Genomic DNA, 26,032 nt, shown 5'->3' with positions numbered 1-26,032 from the left:
GGCCATGTCTAAGGCAGTGACCACTGATCATCATTACCGAAATTGTTCTGGAGCAGGCACCCACAATATGTGAATGTTTATTCATAATTTACAGGTTCTATTGTCAATCCATACATTAAAAATTATTAAACCTTAATTTATTTCTAATTTTAAATACATTCTAAATAATGTCTAATACTTCCCTCCTTCACTCCAGTGGAAGGTCTTTCTTATCTGTTGCTGTGTATACTCTGGAAATCATTGGTTTAAGGTAAGGCCAGCTCTATCTAGTTCTCTGCTCAGAGGACAGAAATTCTTCTCTCTTGTCAATGTTCAGGAAAGAATAGCCAAAGCAATCCTAAGCAAAAAGAGCAAACCCAGAGGCATTAGGTTGCCCAACCGCAAACTATACTATAAGGCTATAGTAACCAAAACAGCATGGTACTGATATAAAAGCAGACACATAGATCAATGGAACAGAATATAGATTCCAGAAATACAGCCACCTGATCTTTGACCATGTCAACAAAAATAAGCAATAGGGAAAGGACTCCCTATTCAATAAATGGTGCTGGGATAACTGGCTAATCATATGCAGAAGAATGAAACTGGACCCCTATCTCTTACCATAAGCAAAAATTAACTCCAGATGGATTAAAGATTTAGATGTAAGACATAAATCTTAAAATCTTAGAAGAAAACATTATTCTGGACATCAGCTTTGGGAAAGAATTTATGACTAAGTCTTCAAAAGCAATTACAACAAAAACAAACATTTACCTCTAGTTAAACCAAAGAGATTCTGCACAGCAAAAGAAACTATCAACAGAGTAAAGAGACAACATACAGAATGGGAGAAAATATTTGCAAACTATGCATCCGACAAAAATCCAATATCCAGGATCTATAAGGAACTTAAACAACTCAACAAGCAAAAAAAAAAAACAAAAAAACCCCAATAATCTTATTTTTAAATGGGCAAAAGACATGAACACTTCTCAAGAGAAGACATACAATTAGCCAAAAAACATATGAAAAAATTCTCCACCTCACTAATATTAGAGAAATGCAAATCAAAACCATAATGAGATAGCATCTCACACCAGTCAGAATGGTTATTATTAAAAAGTCAAAATACAACAGATGTTGGCAAGGCTACAGAGAAATGAGAACACTTATACACTGTTGATAGGAATGTAAATTAGTTCACCCACTATGAAAAGCAGCTTGAAGATTTCTCTTTGAACTTAAAACAGAACTACCATTTGACTCAGCAATCCCATTACTGGATATATACCCAAAAGAAAACAAATTATTCTGCTGAAAAGACATATGCACTTGCATGTTCATTGCAGCACTATTCACAATAGCAAAGACATGGAATCAGCCTAGGTGCCCATCAATAGTGGATTGGATAAAGAAAATGTGGTACATATATCCCATGGAATACTATGCAATCATTAAAAAGAATGAAATCATGTCTTTGTAGCAACATGGAGGCAGCTGGAGGCCATTCTCCTAAGCGAATTAACACAAGAACAGAAAACCAAATACTGCACATTCTCATTTTTAGGTAGAAGCTAACCATTAGGTAATCATGGACATAAAAAATGGCAGTAATAGAAACTGGGGACTACTGCAGGAGACAAGCAAGGGTTGCAAAATAAACTACTGGGTACTATGCCTAGTACCTGGGTGATGAAATCATTTGTACCCCAAACCTCAGCATCATGTAATATGCCCAGGTAACAAAACTGTACATGTACGCCCTGGATCTAAAATAAAAGTTGAAAAAAAATTGTTCTGGAAAGCTCAGGCCCTGAGAAGTATTAGGACTGGCACACTTATGCTGAACAGTCAGAACATTCTTACCCTGGTGTGAGTAGGTGATGAGAATCATAACTTGGTAACCCTGGAGACAGAACCAAGGAAAGCACAAGGACTGAATGATGCTTATGCCCAGGGCGCCCAGGATGGGCAAAGTCCACTGGCCAACGTGTCACCTCCCATAAACAGTGTTTCAGATGTATTAGTTACTAGGGCTGCCATAACAATGAAAAAACTGGGTGGCTTAAACAGCAGCAGAAGTTTATTGCCTAACAGTTTTGAATGCTAAAGACCTAGATCAAGGTGTCCCAGGGGCTGGTTCCTTCTTATGGCTGTGAGGGAGAATCTGTTCCATGCCCCTCTCTTAGCTTCTGGTGGTTTGCTGGCAATCTTTGGCTTTTAGACACATCATCCTGATGTCTGCCTTCATGTTTACATGGTATTCTCCCTGTCTGCATGGTTCTTCACAAGGCATTATTTTTACAAGGACACCAATCATACTGGATTGGAGCCCACTTTCCTCCAGTATGACTTCATCTTAAGTATATCTGCAATGACTATTTCCAAATAAGGTCACATTCAGAAGTACTGGGGGTTAGGACTTCAACATATCTTTTCTGGGCACACAATTCTGAAGTTGGCTTCCGTGACTCTCCCTTTTCTAAACTTATCTGTGGGACCTGATTGTTCCCTGCTGATCAATGTTTACTTGCTTTAGATCAGGGTTGCTGATTCTCAGCACTATTGACATTTTGGACCAGACAATACTTTGTTGTTGGCGAGCTGTCCTTTGCACTGTAGAATGTAGAGCAGCATCACTAGCCTCTACCCACTAGATGCCAGTAGCACCCCACCCCTTGAGCTGTGACAATGAAAAGTGTCTTCAGACATTTTGAAATTTCCCCCTGATGGTAAGTTCATCAGTGTAGGGAACCACAGCTTTAGGTGAAACCATGAGCTCCTGCTGAACCCTAGGATCAGGGACCCATTCTGCTCCTAGAGATTTTGCATTCCTCTGCTCTCCTACATACATCTATTATCCAGTTTCACTCCCAGAAGGTAACCTTACATGCCTCCCAGGAGCTCCTAAGACCCTGTGCTCCCCAAAGACTGATCTCGCAGTTGCCTGAACTCCTCTTGTGCTCTAGCAGGACTGTGACCAGCCTGAGGGCAGGTGCAGCATCTGACCCACTTCTCTATCACTCTGTCTCCCTGCCTGGGGCCTGGCACCCCACCCCTGACCCAGTATATTTTTCAAATGAAAGAATCCTAGTGTCTTCTTATTCTGATGGTTTCTTATTTGTTACCAACATATCTCTTTTTTAAATAGGAAAATGACTTGATTGAGATATAATTCATATACAATTTCTGTGTAAAGTATACAATTCAATACCTTTGGTATATTCAGAGTTCTGCAGTCATTGCCACACTTTAGAACAACTTTGTTACCCCCAAAAGAACCACCATACCTATTCTCAGTCACTCTCCATTCTGCCCAATGGTGCCCAACTCTGAGCAACCAAGAACCTACTTTCTGTCTCTATGGATTTGCCTATTCTGGATCTTTCATAGAAATGAAATTGTATAATATATGTGATTGGCTTCTTAGCATGGTTTTTTGGTTTTTTTTTTCAAATTTCATCCATGTTGTAGCACATATTCGTCATTTGTTTTTTATTTCCAAATAATATTTTAGCTTATGGATAAAACACATTGTATTTAATAGTTGGTGGACATTTGTATTGTTTCCACTATTTGGCTATATAAATATTAGCTTTTGAATATGAATGTTCATATGCTATGAACATTTGTATATAAGTTTTTGTGTAACCCCAAACTGGGTCATATAGTAACTCCATGTTTAACCTTTTGAAGAACTGCCAAACTGTTTTCCAGAGCGGTGGTGCCATTTAACATTCCCACCAGCACAAAAGAAGTGAAATTTAAATGGCTTGTTCCTGCCTTAACTGATAACATTCCACCACAAAAGAAGTTAAAATGGCCGGTCCTTGCCTTAAGTGATGACATCACCTTATGAAATTCCTTCTCCTGGCTCATCCTGGCTCAAAAAGCTCCCCCACTGAGCACCTTGTGACCCCGACCCCTGCCCGCCAGAGAACAACCCCCCTTAACTGTGATTTTCCTTTACCTACCCAAATCCTATAAAACGGCCCCACCCCTATCTCCCTTCGCTGACTCTTTTCAGACTCAGCCTGCCTGAACCCAGGTAACTAAAAAGCTTTGTTGCTCACACACACATACAAAACAAAACAAAACAAAACAACAACAACAAAAAAATTCCCACCAGCAGGGTATGTGGGTTCCAATTTCTCCGCATCCTCACTATCACTTGTAGTTGTCTGTCTTTTTAATTATGGCCATCCTAGGGAGTATGAGGTGGTATCTCATTGCAGTTTTGATTTACATTTCTTTGATGGCTAAGGATGGTAAGCATCTTTTTATGTGCTTATTGGGTCATTTATATACTTATTTGGAAAAATGACTATTCAGCTCCTTTGCCTATTTTTAATTGAGTTGTCTTTTTATCATTGGGCTATCTGAACTCTTTATAGAAGAGTTCTTTATACAGTCTAGATAGGAGTTCTAGATGTATGATTTGCAAAAATTTTTCTCCCATTCTACAGATTGTCTTTTCACTTTCTTGATAGTGTTCTTTGAAGCACAAAAGTGTTAAATTTTGATGAACTAATTGATTTATCTTGTTACTTGTGCTTTTGATATCCCCAGTGTATCTTGAATAACACATACACTACAGGAGCCCCTCCCAGACAGTATTGAAATATTGCCTTGACTCTTCCTGATTAAGACAGACCAAGCTCCTTAGGGGAGTGGAAACAGGGAATAATCCTACTTTATTAAATTTGTATCCTAAATAGTTCCTGGTGGTTGTCCTTGTCTAGTAAAGTGGTTGAAGACATGGGCTCTCCAAATGGGTGCCTAGGCTAGAATCCTCTCTGCCATGATTCCTGTTACCTTGAGCAAATTACTTAGACTCACCAAGCCTCAGTGATCTCATCTATAAAACGGGGGAAATGGTAACCAATCAGCACTGTTGTGAGGATTAATTGGGTAATGCATATAAGGTGGTTCACACAGACCTTGCACATAATAAACATGTTAGCTATGCCATTATTATCCTTAGTACTTGGGACAGAGAAGGCTGTCTGTAAGTGACTGCTGAATCAATGATTGAAGGAAGTATTATTGTGGAGAACAACCCAATCTCCTATTTAGAGTCACAATCCTGGTGCTCAGAGTGGGCAAACAGAAACATTCACTCCCTTAGAAAGCAGGTAGGAGAAACTTCTTCAGTTTTATGAGGATAGGGCAGAAAAGTCCCTGTGGGAGTTGACATCAAAAGGATTTTCCTGCTATACCAAAGGGATTTAACAGAAACTCCACTGGAGGCTTCCTGCCACCTCAGCATTTCCCTTATCTGGGGAGGTCTGTAAGGGTCCTGGGGACAGCATCTTCTGCTTCTCTTGCTTAATTGTCTCCTAAAAATCCAAAGAACATAGATAATTGTTCCAGGAGGAGATAGTGCTAGGCTTTGATTCTTATAGCTGGCATTAAAGCAGTGTCAGCATTTGTTACAAAGTCCCCTAACACACACTTTGTACCAGTGCTCCTCGCCTTGGGTCATTATTTCATGATGTTTGTTAAGAAATATGCTTTCTTTTTCATAGTCGGAAGTTTCCTCCCCAAAGCCTGCATCTCTCCTTGGTTTGTCTCAGTCTGTCTTGGTGAGATTGAAGCTGAGTTCACAGGACACTGAACTCATGTCAATTTTTTTTTTTTTTTTTTTTTTGAGATGGAGTTTCGTTCTTGTTATCCAGGCTGGAGTGCAGTACTGTGATCTCAGCTCACCGCAACCTCCACCTCCCGGGTTCAAGAGATTCTCCTGTCTCAGCCTCCTGAGCAGCTGGGATTACAGGCATATGCCACCAAGCCTGGCTAATTTTGTATTTTTCGTAGAGATGGGGTTTCTCTGTGTTGGTCAGGCTGGTCTCAAACTCCTGAACTCAGGTGATCCACCCGCCTCGGCCTCCCAAATTGCTGGGATTACAGGCATGAGCCACTGTGCCCAGATGCTTATGTCAATTTTTAATTAATAGATGCTCCTGAGTAAAGGCAGATTCTGGTTCTGGGGTGTTACTAATGATAACAGGGCAAATAATTTTCAAATCTAGATGAGTTAAAAGATCATCACAACAAAGAAAAAATGTAAAATGAAATTAGTTATATTACCAAAAAATGCAGATTAAGACTACTTTAAATTCAGTTTTTCCTACTCTTTGGGAAGCTCAAAAATTATTTTCCATCATTCCCCAAAAGAGGAAAGCAAGATGGCTACTTTGTTGGAGCTGCATTTATTGGACTTCCCTAATGTGTCTCCTTAACAATCTGAAGGTGCTGGGGTGATAGCTTCCACAGAACATCTAGAGCTGGGGTTCTGGGGCTCACCTGCATGAGATATGTAGTATGTTCCATGAGCAAGAAAGAAATAGGGGCTTAGACGTCCTTGAAATGGAAGGGGATGTGTCAAAGCAGCAAGGGTGAGGCTTTCCATATTGATGGATGCTGCCCAGGAACCCAGTTGGAGTGAGGAGGAGCATAGAAAACAGCAGCATAAAAGGTTACAATTTCAAAATTAAGAAAAAAAAAGTAACATCAGAAAAGTTATGGCAGTTCCTCAAAAATTAAACCTGGAATTACCATTTGATCCAGCATTTTCATTTCTAGATATATACCCAAAATTATTGAAAGCAGAGTCTCAAAGAGATATTTGTATACCCATGTGCATTGCAGCACTATTCAAAACAGCCAAAAGATAAAAGCAACTCCAGTATTTATCATCGCATAAAAGGGTTAACAAAATATTGTATCTACAGTCATCCCTTAGTATTTGTGGGAGATTGGTTCCATGACCCTCATCAGATAACAAATCCATGGATGCTCAAGTCCCTTATATAAAATGATATTGTATTTGCACATAACCGCATGCATATCCTCTTGTATACTTTATATCATCTCTAGATTACTTATAATACCCAAAAGAATGTAAATGCAATGTAAAAAGTTGTATTGTTTAGGAAGTAATGAGAAAGAAGCCTGTACATGTTCAATACAGATGTAACCATCTTAACAAATATTTTTGATCCAAATTTGGTTGAATCCATAGATGCAGAACCCACGAATACAGAGGGCTAACTGCATATACAATGGAATATTACTCAGCCATAAATAGGAGTGAAATTCTGACACATGCTACAACATGAATGAACCTTGAAGGGCCTTGAATAATGTGTAAGTGGTTTGGATACTATTGAACAAACATTTTCACTTCCATTGTAATATGATTATGACCTATGGCTCCTAGGCCACAGAGCTGAGAGGAGCTCAGACTAATATCAGGATAATGGTCACAAATCACACCCTACCCTAGATGCAGTACCCATGGGAACTCTTCTACCAGCTGCATATGCACAGTTCCTTATACTCTTCTGTCAGTGCCTTGTTTCTGAGTATGCCATGGAAACAATGGGTGGGAGGGCAGTATAGGATATTTCATCTTTTATTTCTCTTAGACTGCAGCATCTTTGCCTTTGGATTCAGCATGAGTTCAATGGAACAAGGGATAATCCATGTAACAGTCATCATGCTGTCTTTGGCTTCACTTACCTCCCCAACTGGCCTGCCATCTCTGAATCTAACTTGTGCTCTTTGCCTTTAGGGTGAATTCCTTCCCAGAAGACTCTTGGGCTCTTATTGCAAATACATTCTCAGTAGACTGGCGCCTCTAAGTCTAGTCATACCTCGTTCCTATGGTAACCACAGAGTGGCCTCCAGCTGGGACTCACAGCCATGTTTGCTTTCTGTTCAGGTATGCCCTCTCAGAAATGGGTTCATTTCTCACACTGAATGCATTTTCCACCAGATGTATCACGAAGACCAATTAGATGCTTTATTGTATGAATCGTCTTAAAGCCACACATTCTCATGGCAATATCATCCTCATCAAGGTGAAAATTCATTCTTAGTTAGGTGGTTTATGTATAAAGTGCAGACATAGATACCATATATAAACAGATATACAGTATATCTGTGGTGTTAAAATTTCATAGGGAGGGTAATTAGGAAAAAAATGTCTAAAAAGGCTACTGAAGGAGACAATGAAAAACGTTTGAGAAACATTCTCAAGGTCCCAAGATAAAAGCAATATTTGTGGAAATTACAAATATACTGTCTATATAACTATCTTTATGTCCACACTTAAGATTTCCATTTAAAAGAAATATTTGTAAAACAAATGTTGAGATTTCTGTTTTAGAATGTGTCTACAGATGTCAAACATTCCAAAGAAGCCTCTTATATAGGCTATATTTTGGGTACTTCATATATTTGGAACTCTAGGTTCTTTTTTTTTTTATGAAAACATGGCAATTTCCCAAATGGTTTCATTGACACTGGTTACCATCACTGAATTTTAACTGAAAGCCCTTTGGGCAGCTGTGATCAATTAGATTTTGATTATTGGCTAATTATATGCATTTAAAATATATCCAAGAATCAGATAATACAGTTAAGTATAATAAACTAATATTATGATTAAAAATATTTTAATCTTTCATCAGTTCAGAAGAAATGTAAGAAACATGTTTTATATATACAATTTACAAAGAGCTTTCCTATAAGCTCCACTTGATAACTGTGTAGCTCATTTGATCCTCATAACAGCCACATGATGTAAGGTTATTATTTTACCATTATTTGCTTTAGAGATAAGGAAACTGAGGTTCAGTCAGCTTGTTTGGTTTGTTCAAGATGACTTAGCTGCAATGGTGCTTATTAAACAGTTTAGGCTGCCATAACCAAATGCCACAGAGTGAGCGGCTTAAACAATGTAAGTTTATTTTCTCACAGTTCTGGAGGCTGAAGTCCAAGCTCAGATGTTTCCAGGGTTGGTGTCCTCTCTTCCTGGCTTGCAAACGGCTGCCTTCCTCACATGACCTATCTTTGGTGCAAGCACGGAGAGAAAGAGAGAGATCTCTGGTGTCTCTTCCTCTTAGAATACCAGTCCTATCAGATTAGGGCCCCACCCTCATGACCTCATATAACCTTCACTGCCTCCAGAAAGCCCTCTGAGTACTGTCACATTGATGGTTAGAGCTTCAACATATAGGTTTCGGAGGGACACAGTTCAGTCCGTAACTGAGATTTGAAGTCCTCACCTCTGATTCCCAAGCCTACTCTTTCTGTCCCATCCCACAACCCCTTCACATGCTTGCATCCATCCCCTGAGAAAGGGCCAGACCCCTGGCAGCAAGCCTAGAGCAGGCAGGCAGCTGTCTGATCCTGGGGTGACAGCCAGAGTCACTGGGAGGAAGGCATGCATTTTCTGCATCAGGGGAAGGGAGGGAAGTGGAAAAACCAGGCATTGATCCCCCTCACGTGGCCACTGCCTTAGTTCAGGAGCCCATTATCTCTTGCCTTGCTGGCTGGAAGAGTGCCCTGCTTACTTTCTCTACCCCAGCCTTGCTCCACTCCATTCCATCCCCCAAAGAGACAACAGAGTCCTTTTTCTAAAATACAAGTCTAACCACCTCGTTACTGTGCTTAGAACTATTCCTTTTTTCTCACCATCTAGGCAAAGCCTAATTCCTTAATTCTTCATTTAAGAGGCTTAATATGTCCTTGGCCAGGGCCATATTTCCAACATGATCTCCTCACACTTCTCTCCTAACATTGAGCATTCCAGCCACACAAAACTCTTTGTTCTCTTTAACACACTGAGAAAATGCCCACTTTTATTTCAAAATTCAGCTCAGAAGGTATCACCTCTAGGAAGCTTTCCTAGAAATCCTAAAAACACAAGCAATTCTTGTTTTTCTGAAGCCACAATTTGATTATAAAGGTGGTATCTTAATGCACGTGCCACTTATAAAAAACAGAAATGTATTTCTTAACAGTTCTGGAGGCTGGGAAGTATAAAATCCAGGAGCTAGCAGACTTGGTGTCTGGTGAGGGCCCTCTTTCTGGTTCATAAAAGTACCTTCTCACCTTACATGGTGGAAGAACGAAGGCAACTCTTGGAGCTTCTCTTTTTTGGAGATGGAGTCTTGCTCTGTCGTCCAGGCTGGAGTGCAGTGGCGCGATCTCGGCTCACTGTGCAACCTCCGCCTCCCGGGTGCAAGCAACTCTCCTGCCTCAGCCTCCTGAGTAGCTGGGACTACAGGTGCACGCTGCCATGCCCGACTAAGTTTTTGGATTTTATTAGAGATGGGGTTTCACCATGTTACCCAGGCTGGTCTCAAACTCCTGAGCTCAGGCAATCTGCCCGCCTTGGCCTCCCAAAGTGCTAGGATTATAGGCGTGAGCCATTGCGCCTGGCTGGGGCTTCTCTTATAAGGACAGTAATCCCATTTACATTGGCTCCACCTTTGTGACCTAATCACCTCCCCCAAAGGCCCCACGTCCTAATACCATCACATTGGGAGTTAGGTTTCAGCATAGGAGTTTTAGCGCATGGAGAGGCACAGACATCCAGACAAGCATTTACCTTCTGCTGAAATTGTCTCAGTGTTTGCCTTTCCTAATGGAATATGGGCCACATGTACAGCAGGGGCTCAGCAAATGCTTGCTGAACAAACAAGTTTGGGGCAGGTTTCTAACTCAGGTAGATCGTTTCATCCTCTTCATCCCCCAGCAACCAAGAAAACCAGCCTATTGCCATGGGGTCCTCCAACCCTGGCTATTCTCCAATGCTAAAGACTGACAGATAATCCCAATTAGCAAATTGACCCTCGTGGATTTTCTGCACTCATAGCAAATATCTTCAGGAAAACGGAATTTCTCTCCATACCTGGTAACCACAACTTCATTCTCTCCTCTATTTGGAATAACTTCTTGTATGACTTATACAGTAGCCAAACTCCACGTAGCTTTTAGAACTCTGGGGGTCACTGAGGCTCATAGGAAGTCAGTCTTCCAAGCTTTTTTTTACAGCAAGCCAAAGGCCCTGGAAGGTCAAACACCAAGTGCTGGTAAAACTCCTTTGGTCAGAGGCCAGGCTTGGCTCTTAACTTACCACCTGCAGCCAATTGTCTCTTGAACTAATTGGTTGGCCAATGCATATGGCTTTTTTTCACTGACCAGCTGTTTAACTCAGTGGTCTATCACTTTCTTCCCTCCTTGAGATATACTAAATCTTCCACACATGCTTGCTACAGCTTGCTCCGATTCTACCCTTCATTCTCTTTCCTTTCTCCTACTCCTGGAGCAAGACCACCTTCAGGGTTGATCTGATGGGAGAAAGAACTTATAGTGTAACCTCAAAATTATTCTGCTTATTATGGAAGAGAGGGATTGCAGTCTGTAACAAAACTATCTTTCCTTTAGTGAAACACACACACATTCCCAAAGATTATGAAAATTATTCTTCATTTAGGACCAGAAGGTCTTGTCCACCCTATACCACAGGTGGCGAAGGTTCATGAATGGCTTCTGTATTCTGCCCAGCTTGCCCAGCCGCCTTTTGTTGGCATGGCGCCTTGGAACAAGACTCTCAGAGTGTTCCTTATGCTCATCCCTGTGGTAACAGAGAGCAACATTACTGAACCTTTGTTCTTGTATCCTTTCTTTTCGTCTCCTCTATGTTTTATTCCCTGATTTCTTCTACTGAATATCACACCACAAAAATCTTCCATGTTTTTTACATACTCTTCATCAAGTGAATGACATTTTGGTTATTCTCCTTTTATTTACTAATTACATGATCTTATTTTTCATTCTTGTATATAACACTTCAATGAATATATTCACAAATGTAGGTTTTTAAAAATTCATTTCACTTCTCTAGGATTAATTTTCTGTAATGGAATGACTGGGTCAAAGGAGATCAACATTGCTGTGGCTCTTTCAGGTTATTATCATTTTGCTCTGCGTACACTGCCACCAGCTATGTGCAGGTACCAGTTGTAGAGCAAGATCACTGACATACACTTTCCATTTATCTTTACTAATTAAATAAATATAAAACAGGCCAGGTGTGGTGGCTCACACCTGTAATCCCAGCATTTTGGGAGGCCGAGGTGGGAGGATGGCTTGAGCTCAGGAGTTTGAGACTATCGTGGGCAACATAGTGGGACCCTGTCTCTACAAAAAGTAAAAAAATTAGCCGGGTATGGTGGCAAATGCCTGTGGTCTCAGCTATACAGGGGACTGAGGCAGGAGGGTAGGTTGAGCCCCAGGGTTTGAGGCTGCAGTGGGCCGTGATTGTGCCACTGCACTCCAGCCTGGGTGACAGAGTAAACCTGTCTCAAAAACTAAAAATTAAATTTACAAATACATATAAAACATTATTTTCAGTTCCATTTTGATTTCTGTTTAAGTCATGGCCAGCACTTTCAAAGTATTTCTTATTAAAGTATGGTCAACTCAGACTTTTTAGCATCACTCACCAAACTGCTATTTCCAGGTTCTCTTAAATTCCATGGATTTTAACTTTGGCCTATGACCTCCTTGACCTCTGGAAATGTGACATTCTGCACCTGCTGCATCAGGGCTCTTCCCTGGTCTTGCCTACACTGGTGTCTACACAGGTAACATCTCTCTAGATCATGTATCAGCTCTGCCATGCTAGATAAGCCTAACTCTGCATTTTTTTTTCCCCTAGAAACATGTTTTGACTCTTTCTTCCCAAATGTTTGGGATTATGGTTCTATACCAACAATGCCGTCAGAACCCAAAATAGTTTAAAATTTTTCCTTTGGAAATTGCTTTCAAAGCCATTGGCATGTTCTTGTGAATATCCTTATTGGTGGCAAAACTTGATATTTAAAAGGTAGATTTTATTTTCTGGAAGGAAACTAATGTTTTTTTACATACGTTCTATATCAGAAAGTATCCTATTAGAAACCTGGTTATTGTTTTAGCTATTTTCTAGGTAGAGGAGAATTAAAAAGCCAAAAGGGGGATACTGAGGTATCACAAAGGCAGTAGCTGCCAGAAGCTACCCTAGGGATGGGGGAACAAAGGAAAGATGTAGAGATTACTAAAATGTAAACACTTGTAGGAGGGGTCTGAAGAGTTCGGGCTTAGCCCTCTAAGGATTAGGCACTTCTCAAATAGACCCAGGGCTCTGAGCTTGGAGCCTGCAGAAGAGGCTCCACGGAGCTGAAATTCTGACTTCAGAGGAGCAGGTGTGGTGGCTGCTGCTATATTTCTGAGAGGCACCAGGAAGCTGGTTCTAAAAGTGTGGAATCATTGCAAACTAGAACGGCCTGTGCTCCTGGAACCCATTGCGGTGCTTCCAGGGTGAAGCAATGTTGCTGGTGGCAATGCTGATAGGATCAGGTAGCAATTGGCAAAGAGGAAGTGTCCTTCACTCCTCCAACGTTCAAGCTGCTGTGGCATACCTGACAGGAAGAGCCTGACAGGAGCCAGCAAAGGGAATTGCAGAGGCCAGTCCCAGCATCAGAAAGCAGAGTGAGGAAGGGAGGATTGGAGTCAGGATGCAATCACTTAATAACCAGCAACCCACTGTGTACCAGGCACTCCAGAAGCATTTTAACAGCTCCTTTAGTTCTCATGCCATCCCTGTGATTGAGAAACTCTTGATTATTTTAGGGATGAGAAAATGGAGGCCCAGAGAGAGTAAACAGTAGTAGTGGCACTAGAATGAGAACAAACAGCTTGTCCCACTACATCTTCTGAAGTTGAGCTTCCTTCTGGATGATGAAGAGAGAAATTTTTTCATTCCTGAGGGGAGCTGTAATGAGGGTAGATGAGGGGGAGAAGGGTGATATGGTTTGACTGTGTCCCCACCCAACTCTCATCTTGAATTATAATCCCCATAATCTCTATGTATCTAGAGAGAAACCAGGTGGAGCTAATTGAATCATGGGGGTGGTTTCCCCCCATGCTGTTCTCGTGGTAGTGAGTGAGTTCTCATGAGATCTGATGGTTTTACAAGGGTCTCTTCCTACTTCACTCATCACTCTTCTCCCTGCTGTTGCCACGTGAAGATCCTTGCTTCCCCTTTGCCTTCCGCCATAATTGTAAGTGTTCTGAGGCCTCCCTAGCCATACGGAACTGTGAGTCAATTAAACCTGGTTCCTTTATAAATTACCCAGTTTGGGCAGTTCTTTATAGCAGTGTGAGAATGGACTAATACAAAGGGAAAGGGCCAGATGATGGCATAAGACTATGTTGTGTGCAATATGATCTTTCCTTGTGACCCACTGCCCAAATCCTTAGGAAATTCTACCCAACTCACAGAACTTTTGGAGTAAGTGGATTTCTTGTGAAAACTGGTAACAGACCCAAACTTTGCACCAGGGAAGACATGAGGAGGAACAGAGACGGCATCTGTAGACTCCGCACAAGAGTGAGTGAGGGCAAACCCTGTAGTTGCAGAGATCTCTGGAAGTTTTATGACTTCGCTTATGTAATTGGTCTGTAGCTTAAGGCTTGAGATGCCCTGATATTTAAATTATGCCCATTTTGCAGATGGAGAGATTGAAGCCTAGAAAAGTTAGATAACATAACTAAGATCATATAGCTCTTAAGTTGTAAAACTTGGATTTGAAGACAGTTCTGCCTGACTTCAAAAATGAATGGATGAGAGAAGCCCCAATAGTACTGTTACTTACCGTTTATACAAAATGTATTACATACCTGGAATTATGCTAAGTGCTTATTTTGTTTTATCTCACAATTCAGTGAGGTAGATATTACGCCTGTTTTACAGATTAAAAACTGTGGCTGAGACAGGCTCAATATGCCTTATTCACAGCTAGCAGTAAGTGAAGTTGGAATCCTCACCTAAGTTCACGGAAATCTCATGCTCTTAACCAGTGCTTCTCAAAATGAGCCTGAGAATCACTGAAGGATCTTGTTCAATGCAGATTTCTATTCGGTAGATCTGGGGTAGGGCCTAACATGGTGCATTTATAATCAGCTTCCAGTAAGCCAATGCCACTGGTCCATGAACCTCACTGAGTAGCAAGGCTCCTAGCAAGAATATCACACTGCTTCCTTAATCTGCCCAGCCCACCTCATCATTTTCAGATTGACTCACCACTGAGACTCCAAGAAGCCTCTCGGTCAAGCTCAGTTATGATGTGACACCCAGAGCTTGTCCTTCTTTCTCTTTCCTTCCTTTGAAATTTTTCAGAGTAAAGTAAGTAACCAAACAAATCCATCATCTGGCAGGTCATTAAGAAAAACATGATTTATTCCCCCCTGTGACTACACTCAATTAATGAAGCTGTCATTAAAGCCCATGAACATGTCAAAAAATTAGTTTCAGGTGTTGGATTGTTTGGTTCTAGAATAATTTCTATATTTTTAATGAGGAGTATTTGAAATATCACCCTTCTCCTCCATCAGGGGCTTCCAGCTCAGGATACCTAAGAAGCCTGACATATTGGGGGTCGGTGGGGGTATTTATGGGAAGCGTCAAACATCAACTCATTGTTGTCTCTTTCCATTACCAAAGGCTGCTCATTGAGAATGTTTTCAGAGCCATGGTATTTCTTTGGGGAAAAAAAGGGAAATGTAGCTCGTGATAAGGGTTGACAACTTCAACAAAGGAACCAAAGAGTGCTGACCAGGGATCTCCCACTGATGGTGATGTTTCCATAAAATGGAAAGCCTTAAGAAAGATTCCTTTTTTTCTACCTGAGAAAGAACATATGTTTTTAAACTCTTTGTTAAAGGAAATATTTTATTCCAAGGAGTAAATGAGGTGGGTTAATATTTTAAAATAATAACCGACATGTTTTACCTCTACAATTTCTCTTCCCTTTCTTTCTCCCTGCCACCAAGCCTCTCTTAAACTAGACTTCGGCATTCTCATCCCTCACAGTTGGATTTTTATGGTAGAAATGCAAAGAAAATAAAATATGTAATTTTGTTTTGTTTTGGAACTTTAAAGCTGGGCCTGAGCTTCAACAATAACTTTGGAAAAACACTTATAGAGTAATTGCTTCCCTTCCACACAGGGGAGCTACAAGTGTCTGGGCTGGAGCATTGAGGAAGTGAGTCAGGAAAGAAAAGTTAATTGCTGGTAGGGATGTCTGAGAAGGTACCTTGTTTTGTACTCCACTCCATGGGGTAATACTCTAGTATGGGGGAGGGGGAAACAACAGAAACTGAGATAATGGTCCTGCTTGGCATTCATTACGTTCTGCTCTGTAAGAAAGCTTTGGAGACTTCTTCTTATGTATCTTTTCAAATATTACTTTCTATTCTCCATGTTGTGCATGTCAGCAATTTGGTAGTTTTTATTGTTGAATAACATACCACTGTACAAATATGTTATAGTTTGTTATCCATTCAGTTTCTCATGGGCATTTGGGTTGTTTCCATTCTCATCACTTGCTTTGGCTAATGGAATGAGGTGGAAGTGAGGGTGTGCTAGTTTCAAGCCTAGGCACAAGATATTTCTAATTGCTTCCCAGAAATTTTGCCATCCCCATGAAAAGAACATGCGGGCTGGACTGTTGGCTTAGAGAGGGAGAGACACAGGAGTAGAGCTTAGCCTTAACCTGCCGACCTCCAGATCTGTGATTTAAAAATAAATAATTGTTTTAACCCACTGAGATTTGGGGGACGGTTTGTTACACAGCAAGGGTTGACTGATACAGCCACTCTTCATCACTAGCGATTGAATGGATGCTCAGGACCTAGCTAGCTGGTACTCATTATGGTAGGCTTCCCTGCTTTTTGGGGCCAAAGTACTAACTGGACCATGCCCACTCCCTTCCAGCTGTTGCTATTACTTTATTCCCCTTGAAACAATAACAATTTATATCAATTAGAGTGTCAGCTTGATGAATGTGCTCATGGAGTTGTCCTGCCACACTTCTAATTAAAAAATCTTAGGCATCCTGGGGGCTCCATCTGGCCAGAGAGTATACAGTGTTGGGAGAGGGGCAACTTAATTGTGGCAATGGGGAAGGACCTGACCAGTTGCAGTTCTCTGTGAGGATTGCCCAGAGCAATGTGGAGTGGGGTGTAAAGTGAAAACCTCTGTTAGTATGCAGCACCTTAATACTGACCCCAGCATCCATCCATGCTTTTGGATGGAATCAACTTCTGCATGTCATTCCTTTCCTCTTACAACTTAACTACATTCAATCTGTCAAGGATGACACTTCTGAGACTGACATTATGTAAGTCTCTTTATAGATACAATTTTTTCTGGCATTTTCAGTTTGGTAGGGGAGAAGAGGAACAGCATCAATTCATAGTTTTCCACCTTGCCTGCAATGGGAGGTTCCAATTTTTCCCCTGTGTTTATTCTGATGTGTGGGTTTGTGTGTGTGTGTGTGTGTGCTTGTGTGTGTGTGTGCACACATGCACACAATATGTAAATATTTCTGTGTGTACATACAGATAAGTATACATACACATGTTCTCTACAGATAAATCAATACTTATACGTGTATGTGGGTAGATACATATACACACGTATAGGTATGTATTTATACATCATATATGTATATGTAGATATACATACTATATATAAGATATTTGCTCATGATGTATTCATTAGTCTTCTAGTGTTTTGTCACCTCTGCCAAATCTGGAAGAGGTAGACTAGATCACTCATAACATTTGCAAGGCCTAGGGCAAGAGTAAAAATGAAGGCTAACTTATCAAATGACTACATATTTAAAAGCTGTAAGTCAAGTTAATAAACTGTTAAGTAAAATGTTTTATCTTCTTACCTTGACAGTTTTATCTTCATAATAACCACGAAGGCCAGGTTCAAATGTAGAATTCTTGTATCCCTCAGAGCTCTCTACTGTAAGTAATGGTATGGGAAAAGCTAGTACCTGGCCCATGGTCTGCCCTCCTTATCTTCTCATCTGCTATGACCTGAATGTTGTGGCCACTCAGAATTTGATCATGGGTCTTTGAGATGTGACTAGATCATGAGGATGGAGCCCTCATGAATGGGAGTAGTGCTTTTATAGAAAGAGGCCCTGGGGAGCTGCCTTGTCCCTTCTAGCATGTGAGGATTCAGTGAGAAGTCACCATCTATGAACCAGGAAGCAGGCCCTAACCAGACACCAAATCTGCCAGCACTTTGATCTTAGACTTGCTAGACTCCAGAATTATGAGAAATAAATTTCTGTTGTTTTTAAGCCATCCTGTTTATAATATTTTTTTCTAGTTTTGCAGACTGAGGTATCACTTCTTACTAGTGCACACGTTAACTAATGCATTCAAGCTGCGTTTATACTCTCTGCAATGAGTCAGTCTTGACCTTACCTTGAGTCTAGGTATGGGCATTCCAATAACACAGTCCACTCTTGTGAGAATGGAAAGAGGCCTGTGAAGGCCAGGTAGGTGGCTTCAGGCACAACTGGGCATGGAATTCCAGGGTCCTAAACACCCAGAGTGTGGTCTATAAGCAGGCAGTGGGTCTAGGGCAGGACTCCAAATGGGCAAATCTCCTTGACCCCACAGACCTTTCAACTTATGGAGAAGAGCATACCCAGCAGAGGATAATGTATATATTGCTAACAGTGCTATAGTGCTAGTGACACTTCAATGAGGTATAAATCAGCCTCGATCATAATATATTATTTTTTCAATACACCAGCTGTGAATATTCTCTTTAGAATTTTTGCATAGCTATTCATAAGTAAGATTAGCTTACTTTCACTTGGATGCTACTTACTAGGCTTGGGTATTACGTTTATATTAGATTTATTAAATTATTTGGGAAAGTTTTCACTTATATATTTTGGAACAGTTTGAATAATTTAGGTAGGATTATATGATCCTTAATAGTTTAGTTAGAGCTTGCTTGTAAAATAACCACTCCATTTTAATCTTCATTTTTTAATCTGGTAAATCTTTGAAAAACTTTTTAAATCTGTTTTGTTCAGGTAGGCTACTCTTTCTCAAGTCAATCTTGGTAATTTGTACTGTGCTGGAAAAATTATCCATATCACCTAGATTTGAAATTTTATTGACAATATTTTACATAATATTTTATAATTTTAGTATTTTCATAACTATGATTATATCTTCTTTCTTATCCCTGATGTACATATTTGTCCTGCATTTTTTTTCTTAGTCAAACTTGCTAAAGTGTTGGGCTTATCTATCATTTCTGCTGGTATTTTGTTTTGTGATTATTTCAGCTTTTTGTCTTTATTGATTCCTTCATATTTCTTTTACTTTGTTTCTGTTTTAATATCTTACATGGAATACTTAGTTCATTTGTGTTGACATTTTTGAATACAAACATCAAGGGAAGAGAAGAGTGCAGGGTTGTAAATAGGGAACGAAGCCAAGGGTCAGGAGGAGGACAGAAAAGGAGGTGAAGAGAAGGGATAGGGAACCACCTGAGAGACTTGGAGTGTTAATGACAAGTGGCACAGAATGTCTACAACTTAGTTGTCAGGGTCACATGTCACAAAACACTGCCATCAGGACACTCTGCCTGCCTCCACAGGTGCTGCATCCAACTCTTGTCTCCATTTTGGCCATGAGCACAACAGAAATCCGGATCTACAACGTATATTGCATTTTTGATCCAAGACTTCTAGTTTCATAGTTCAATAAAAAAATTTAAGTAGGAACAACAAAAAGTTCTGCCAATTTTTATTTTGTGAAGTAAGGATTAAATATACATGCATAACAATTTACTAACAGCTATTTCACCAGACTTAGGACATTCAAACATACAAAAGTGAGAAGGTGAAAATCACAACATAACAGTTTTATTGAGTTTACAATGTGGTTTGCAGAATCCCAGTTCCAGCATCACAAGGCAAAATATAAAAGGATGAGTTTGAAGCTGAGTTGTAATAGCTTAACAATCATCTCACTTGCTGGACATGGGGGAAACTTGGTGAGCCCTACTTGATTTAGGTTTAGGTCCCCAGTTTTGTGTTCTAGGAGTAAGCATGAAATGGAGTTTGTAAGTCCATCACAGAGACTATAATTCAGCTTTGATTTATCCCAATTCTTGAAAATTAAGGTGAATTAACAGTGCTAACACCTGGCAGTGGAAAATACCAATCCTCCCAGGAAGAAAGGATAATGTATGTCACAAAATTTTTCCAAAAGTGGTTTTGTAAAGATGACATCCTGGACTGAATAAAAACAATCCAGGAACACAAGGAGACAAAACAATAAGAATGAAAGCTACTAGAAGCAAAACTTATAGGGCTTCATATATTGGAGTTATCAGATATAGACACTTAAATAATGTGATTATAATATTGAAGGGAATAAAATGCAATTTCTTGAGCTTAAGTGGAGAATTGAAAGCTATTTTTAAAAAGAATAGTGGATATTTTAGATATCAAAACCAAAATTAAGGATTCAGTGAATGGGTTTAACAGCTAATGAGAGAATCAATACATTGGAAGATAGTTTGAAAGAAAGCATCAGACTGAAATACAGAGAAGTAGCAAAAACACAGATTGAAAGATAGGAGGCCAGTGGGGGATATAGGCATATCCTATATAGTTCTATATTTGTATTACTGACATTTGTATTAGGGTTCACCTGAGAAACAGAACCAATAGGATATATACATAGAGATTTATTATGATGGATTCACTCACAGAATTATAATAGAGGCTGAGAAGTCCCACAATCTGCCATCTGCAAATAGAGGCCCAGGAAAGCCAGTGGTGCAGTTCTAGTCCAAACCTAAAGGCCCTAGAATCAAGAACACTAATGTCCAAGGGCAGGAGAAGATGGATGTCTCTGCTCAGAAGAAAGAGTGAATTTGTCCTTTCTCTGCCTTTTTGTTTTATTCAGGCCCTCAGTGGACTGGAAGATACTTCGTCACATTGGTAAGGATAATCTTTACTCAGTCTACTGATTCAAATGCTAGTGTCTTCTCATTTATGCAGCCAACAGACACATGAAAAAGTGCTCATCATCACTGGCCATCAGAGAAATGCAAATCAATACCACAATGAGATACCATCTCACACCAGTTAGAATGGTGATCAATAAAAAGTCAGGAAACAACAGGTGCTGGAGAGGATGTGGAGAAATAAGAACACTTTTACACTGTTGGTGGGACTGTAAACTAGTTCAACCATTGTGGAAGACAGTGTGGCGATTCCTCAAGGATCTAGAGCTAGAAATACCATTTGACCCAGCCATCCCATTACTGGGTATATACCCAAAGGATTATAAATCATGCTACTGTAAAGACACATGCACATGTATGTTTATTGTGGCACTATTCACAATAGCAAAGACTTGGAACTAATGCAAATGTCCATCAATGATAGACTGGATTAAGAAAATGTGGCACATATACACCATGGAATACTATGCAGCCATAAAAAGGATGAGTTCATGTCCTTTGTAGAGATATGGATGAAGCTGGAAACCATCATTCTCAGCAAACTATCTCAAGGGCAAAAAACCGAACACCGCATATTCTCACTCATAGGTGGGAATAGAACAATGAGAACACTTGGACACAGGAAGGGGAACATCACACACTGGGGCCTGTCATGGGGTGGGGGGAGGGCAGAGGGATAGCATTAAGAGATATACCTAACGTAAATGACAAGTTAATGGGTGCAGCACACCAACATGGCACATGTATACATATGTAACAAACCTGCACGTTGTACACATGTACCCTAGAACTTAAAGTATAATAATAAAAAAATCAAACAAAAAAACAAATGCTAGTGTCTTCTGGAAACACCCTCACACATACACCCAGAACTAATGTTTTACCAGTTATCTGGGCATCTTTTAGCCCAATCAACTTGACACATAAAATTAATCATCACAACATTCCAGTAGGCAGAGGAGAGAAAGAATAGAAATGCAATATTTGAAATGCAGTGGCTGAGAATTTTCAAAACTAGCAAATTAAGTAAATAAATCCAGTGTTTTAAGATTTTTCTGCAAACTTCTTGCAGGATAAATATTCCACATCTAGCACATCAGAGTAAAGATGCTAAGAAATAAGGAAAGGAAATAATCTTAAAATCAGCCACAGGACAGGCATATTACCTTTAAAGGCACAACAATAAGACCAGCAACTGACACATTAACAGAAAGAATGGAAGCCAAAAGACAGTGGAATAAGTGCTAAAAGAAAATAATTGTGAACCTTAGAATTCAAAACATCCATTGTATTAGTCTGTTCTCATGCTGCTAATACATATCAAAGATTGGGTAATTTATAATGGAAAGAGATTTAATGAACTCACAGTTCCACATGGCTGAGGAGACCTCATAATCTTGGCAGAAGGCAAAGGAGAAGCAAAGGCACATCTTATGTGGTGGCAGACAAGAGTGCTTGTGCAGTGGAACTCCCATTTATAAAACCATCAGATCTCATGAGACTTATTCACTACCAAGAGATCCGTATGGGGGAGACTACCCCCTTGATTAAATTATCTCCACCTAGCCCCACCTTTAACACATGGGGATTATTACAATTCAAGGTGAGATGTGGGTGGGGACACAGCCAAACCACATCATCCATCAAAAACATTCTTCAAGAATAAATGTGAAATACATTTTCTAATATAAATGGAGAAAGTTCATAACCAGTAGATCTAAACTAAAGGAAATATTAAAAACTGGAAGGAAATAATACCAGGTTGGTAATATAGGAAGGAATGAAGAGACATAAAAATGAATAAATATAATTATTGTATAAAACTACCTAAAATAAATTTATAAATTGTATGACAATGGTCTCATGAGTCAGAAGGAGATAAAGTGTTGTAAAGTCTTTATATTGTCCAAAAGAAGGTAAAAAATGCCACTTAAAACTGAATTAGATAAGTTTATAAGCCATGATGCAATCTCTAGGGTAATCACCAAAAGAATTATAAAACAGCATTTGGTGTCCCAGCTAACATAAAAGAAAACTTGGATGATTAGAAAACTTCAAGAGAAAGTAGGAAAAGAGAAAAAAATATGTGGGACGAAGAGAAAAAAATCATAAAATCATAAAATTAAAACCAAAATATATCAGTTATTATAATGAAAATGAATTAAATGCTCTGATTAAAAATAAAAGATTACTAGATACTACTAAAAAACTTGATTTATGCTTTATACAAGATATAGATAAAATATAAATATATAGAAAAAAGAAATGAGATATTATGTAAATACTCATCAAAGGAAAACTGGTATAGCTATAGCATCACAGTTAAAGACTTCAATACCTTACAAAAGAGAAAGGGGGACACATTATAATAATTAAAAATTTAATTAACAAGCGTGGTCCTAAAAAGACATGTTAGTGGAAAATTTACACGTTGAAATGCATATATTAGAAAAATAAAAAAGACTAAAAAACCAATAATCTGAGAATCCAACTTAAATAGGAAAAACAACATCAAATTAAATTTAAAAAAATAGAAGAAAGGAGCTGGGCCTGGTGGCTCACACCTGCAATCCCAGCACTTTAAGAGGCCAAGGCAGGCAGATCACTTGAGTCCAGGAGTTTGAGATTGAGACCAGCCTTGGCAACACAGTGAAACCGTCTCTACAAAAAATACAAAAAAATTAGCTTGGTGTGGTGACAGATGACTGTAGCCCACCTACTTGGAAGCTGAGGTGGAGGATCACCTGCGCCTGGGAAGGTCAAGGCTGCAGTGAACAGCTGTGATCATGCCACTGCATTCCAGACTGGAGAACAGAACAAGACCCTGTCTCAAAAAAAAAAAAAAAAAAACAAAAACAGAGATTAATGAAATAATAAACTAAAATGGAAATCAACAAAGCCAAAAATTGGTCTTTTGAAGAGGTTAAAATAATTCTATAAAACCCTAGTGAGATGCATCAAAAACATGAAAGAAAACAATGTAATGAATTAAAAAATGTAATCACTTTATATCATTCAAATGTTAAGAATAGAGGGTATTAAGAAATTTAATGTTCTTAAAAATATTGTCATTAATCTGAAAACTGATCAAATTTTTAGAAAATGTTATCAAACTTATCAAAACTGTCACAAGAAGAAATAGAACATCCAGATAGTCCTACAACTGTTAAGTAGAATACATAATTTAAAATCTTACATGAAGAAAACTGCGGTCCCAGATGGTTTCACTGGTAGATTCTACAATGGTCTAAGGAAAACATAACATCAATCTTAAACTCTTCCAGAGACTATAAAAAGAGAAAATATCCTCCAACTTGTTTCATTAAGCAATTATGATTTTGATACCTGAATCTGATAAGGACATTACAGAAAATAAGGTCAATTTCATTCATAAAAATACATGCAAAAATCTTTTTAAAATGTTAGCAAACCGAATCCAATGATAAGTAAAAAGGTGATAAAATAACACAACCAAAGAGAATTTGACCAGTAATGCATTATTGGTTTAACAGTCAAAAATTAATTAATGTAATTTGCCACATGTATGGTTTGAATGTTTGCATCCTCACAAAATTCAAACATGGAATCCTAATCTCCAGTGTGAAGGTATTTGAAGGTGGGGCCTTTGGGAGGTAATTAGATCATGAGGGTAAAGCCCTCATGAATGGGATTAGCACCCTTATAAATGAGTCCCCACAGAGATCTCTCGCCCACCTCACCTTCCACTGTGTGAGGTTACAGTGAGTAGATGGTTGTCTATAAGGAAGCAGGCCCTTGTTGGACACTGAATTTGCATACACCTTGATCTTGGATTTTCCAGCCTCTAGAACTGTGAGAAATAAATTTCTATTGTTTGTAAGCCATCCAGTATATGGCATTTTGTTACAGCAGCCTAAAAGGACCAAGACACCACATTAATAGAATAAAGGAGGAAAAAATTATGAGATAATTTCTGTAAATGTAGTAGGACCAATTGATAAAATTTGACCAATTGATAAAATTTAACTTCCATTTATGATAAAAACGCTAAGCAAAATAGGATCAGGAGAGAACGTCTTAATCAGATAATAAGTACCTAGAAAATGCAGCAAACATACTTCATGTGTAATACTGAAAACCTTTCCTATGAAGTCAAGAATAAGACATGGAACAATAGGGCATGGAAGTCACTGTTACTACTTCTATTTTACATTAAATTGAAGGATCTAGTCAATGCATTAGGACAAGAAAAAATTAGAAACTAAAAGTATAAGAATTGCAATGGAAGAAAAACTATAATTATTCACAGATAATACAATTATATGCCCAAAGAAGTCTAAAAGAAATTGTTTAGAGTTAATAAATGAATTGAACAAAGTGCTACTAGGTGAATATAAAATATCAATTGCATTATATATGAAAATATATATAACTGTTAAAATGAAATTAAAAAGATATCATTTGGATCATTAACATCAAAATATTAAATATATGTGATAAAAATGTCTAAGACCTTCACTCAGAATATTATTATAGAAACAAACTAAAGACAAATATATGGAGGAACATGTCATGTTTATGGATTTTAAGATTCAATTTAAAAAATATATAACCCACCCCCCCCCAACTAATCTATAGTTCCAATGCAATCCTAATCAAAATCTCAATGTATTATTTTTAAACATTTATTTTAGGTTCAGGGGTACACACGCAGGTTTGCTATATAGGTAAACTGTGTGTCACGGGTTTGGTGTACAGATTATGAACATTAACAATCTGATTCTAAAAAGTTTTATGGAAATGCAAAAGGCCAAAGATAACCAAAATAATCTTGAGGGAGAAAAAGTTGGGAAGACTTGTGTTATTGGATATCAAAACTTATAAAGATGCAGTAATTAAGACATTATTGACATAAAGATATTCAAATAGTTTACTCAAATACAATATCCCACAAAATAGCTCTATGGACATAGAAACAATTTGGGACAAATGTGGCTCTGAAAAACTGGAGAAAGGCAACCTTTTCAATAAACGGTGCTGTGTCAACTGGCTGTCCACATGGAAAAAATAAATCTCAACCCCTGCATCACTATGTACAAAAAATGAATTCCAAGTGAATAGTAGATAGAAAGGAAAGACAGTACAGCTTCTACAGGAAAATCCATGAGAACATCTTCCTAACTTTGAGGTAGGAATGACTTTTTAAACAACATACATAAAACAAAACCATAAAAGGAAAGATTGATAGATTGATAAGGACATATTAAAATTAAGAATTTCTGTTTATCAAGGGGCACTACTAAAAAAGTATACTATATTTAGAACATAATGAGTAAGGGGCTCATATTCAGAATATGTGTATATGTG

The 26,032-nt window shown here is 38.9% G+C and overlaps 1 long non-coding RNA gene across 1 annotated transcript in view; it reads left to right on the top strand.

The window, feature by feature from the left end:
• The first annotated feature begins 10,680 nt into the window (after positions 1-10,680).
• Positions 10,681-26,032, top strand: part of LOC129007318 (uncharacterized) — a 62,359-nt gene continuing 47,007 nt past the window's right edge. The window contains exons 1-3 of the long non-coding RNA XR_008492295.2: positions 10,681-10,693; positions 11,687-11,749; positions 12,305-12,428. This is a non-coding gene — a long non-coding RNA (uncharacterized LOC129007318). The remainder of the gene's footprint in view (positions 10,694-11,686; positions 11,750-12,304; positions 12,429-26,032) is intronic.

This window comes from Pongo pygmaeus, chromosome 9, assembly GCF_028885625.2.
Source record: "Pongo pygmaeus isolate AG05252 chromosome 9, NHGRI_mPonPyg2-v2.0_pri, whole genome shotgun sequence".
NCBI lineage: Eukaryota > Metazoa > Chordata > Mammalia > Primates > Hominidae > Pongo > Pongo pygmaeus.
This window is presented reverse-complemented; position numbering and strand designations above follow the sequence as displayed.